At 44.4% G+C, this 2,445-nt stretch overlaps 1 non-coding gene across 1 annotated transcript; it reads right to left on the bottom strand.

Annotated features, from left to right (window-relative positions):
- Nucleotides 1–1,882: 1,882 nt before the first annotated feature.
- LOC119173053 (U6 spliceosomal RNA) lies at nt 1,883–1,982 on the bottom strand. The gene has a single exon (XR_005110004.2). It is a non-coding gene; the product is annotated as a U6 spliceosomal RNA (small nuclear RNA).
- Nucleotides 1,983–2,445: the final 463 nt, after the last annotated feature.

Genomic DNA, 2,445 nt, shown 5'->3' with positions numbered 1-2,445 from the left:
GCAGACCGATTTGAGCTTGCCAGGATTGTTGAAGATGTTAAGGAGCGCTTCTCGTGCCCGTTCACTAAGGTGGCACAACATTCGGTAAGAAATGTCATCCGGGCCAGTCGACGACGACCTAATACATAGGACGAGTAGGACGAGTGCAGCATCAAGTTCCTGTGGTGTGAACAGTAGATCCATGCACGGGTCCCATGAGCTAGAAGAACAATGCTTCAATTTTAATGAAATTGCTTACAAACATTTGTGCGAAAACATTTTGATCCAGAGCCGACATGTCTTGCTAAGGATTCGTTATAGACAAGGCATTTGTTTAATTAGCGAGTAAACTCTTTACACAGAGAATTCGATCACAGATTACAAAATAATATGCGGACAAGTAGGGAAGAAAACAGAAATAATGCGACATGTACATATATTTCCACAATATCAGCATGTCAACTGGTAGCTTTCCGATAGGCAGATGGTTCATTGTATGTAGGCTTGTGTACGTTGTCTGGCACAGAATCATAGCGTAGAAATCTTCTGCTACCTTAAGTTCATGTCGGCGATGAAAAAGTGCATGGGCTTTGAAAGAAACGCGCTGCTCTGGAACAGAACGTAGGCCTCGCACAGTTCTCCATATCTGAGACAGTGGTTTATGAGGATCTAGTGACGTACAGAATTTCCTCCATCTTTGGGTGTCTAATTTGTCAAGGCGCTGATGTATCTTCTTTTGGATTTGCGGGGCTCTTCGTAGATCGTCTGATAAATTGGTGCGTCGGCATCTTCTTTCGGCACGACGGCAGATTGCACCAAGTCTCTCTAGCTCGAGGTCATATTCAGAGTACTTTGGAGAGCATATTATTGTGCACATAGCCGCATGTGCAGTTTCCTAAATAGCTTGCTGAAGACCACGGGAGAGCGCGGAGAGGCCTTCCTCACAAGCATCGCCAAGTGGAGTTTTGAACATAGTCCAATCTTTTCTTTGTGTCGTGGTAGACGAGTACGTGTTCGAAATACCTTTGATCTTCAGGTAAGTGGTGATGTGGTCACTTCCGTGTGTTTCAATGTCCAAAAACCACTTTACCCGGGTAGTGAATCGGCGTGAAACAAAAGACAAATCAAGGCAGCCGCTATATGTGGTGCTTCGCAAAAAACGTAGGACTTGCGTCATTCAGAAGGACGAGACCATGACTGGAAACCAAGGATGCTAGACGTCGTCCTGTTGAATGAACTCTTGAGCTTCCCAGGATGGGATGATGTGCATTGAAATACACGGTCATATACCCACGGACACGGATGTGCCCTTCATATGCCATCCAGTTTGTTGGCGTCGAATCAACTTGACGGGGATATATACACACCCAGGAGTGCCAATGTCACCTTTCAATTTTGAAACGTCAAGCCCACATACTGATTGTCGTCATGAGGTTGCACTGGCTGGACGACGTAAGTAAACTCCCGGTGAATATATACAACAATTTTGCTAATTTCGATGTCACTTGATGAGAAAAATGATTCGCAGGCGGATAGCCTCATTGGGTGCGACAATTTCGGTTCACATATAGCCATGATAGGAAATTGATATAGACGAACGAACTGACGAAAATCAGAGATGGGGGATCTAAGAACTCTTGCGCTGCACTGAGAAATTGACGATTCTCTGTCCTCTTGTCGAAACTACTTGTGATTTTTGGCCACAACTTTACTGGAGGATTGCAGGGACCGGGCTCAACGCGTCCAGCACTTGTAGGCCGCTCCTAGAAGTTGGCGTATCAATGCTTGTCAGAAGATTTCTTATGACACCCACAATAGATCGCAGCATAGAAATAATTTGATGATCTGCTGTCGGAGCCTCGTCAGCAGCAGCAATGGCTTTCACTGGAAGCAGAGAGCGGGAAAAATTGTGGAACGCTTCACGATTTTGCGGGTCATTCTTGCGCAGGGGCCATGCTAATCTTCTCTGTATCGTTCCAATTTTAGTATAAGCACCAATTTGCAATAAACCACTGTACCAATTTAAGTCGGCACTAAGCCACACGATTCCATGAGACCATGGCCATGGAAATAAAAATGTGAATCGTAATCCGAGGAAAGAGAACCTTTCTGTCTCTTTCTTGTTTTTCGTTCATTGTTTCATACTCCCGAACCCTATGAAACACGGGAGTAACAGCAACCTATTATAACACTGTAGGGACAGTAACTGCATCGCATCGCAATATTGAACGCCGTTCAGGGAATAGAAGCCACGAATACGGCTTGACACTGTCACACTTTTCAACAAAAACAAGAAACGTCGAAAAAAAAAACCAAGTCATCCGCGGACAGCTGTGTGGTCACATAGTGCCAGCCTGCTTCGGAAGTATTTATAGCTATTGTAAAATAAAGCAACTTACAGGGGTATTTTTTCTTCTTTGGCGTTTGTAGTGCACAATTCATAATTTTTTCTCAATATCTTGACAC

The sequence above is a fragment of the Rhipicephalus microplus genome, chromosome 4 (assembly GCF_043290135.1).
Source record: "Rhipicephalus microplus isolate Deutch F79 chromosome 4, USDA_Rmic, whole genome shotgun sequence".
In the NCBI taxonomy this organism is placed as follows: domain Eukaryota; kingdom Metazoa; phylum Arthropoda; class Arachnida; order Ixodida; family Ixodidae; genus Rhipicephalus; species Rhipicephalus microplus.
Note: the sequence above shows the minus strand (reverse complement) of the source record. Positions and strands in the feature narration are given on the sequence as shown.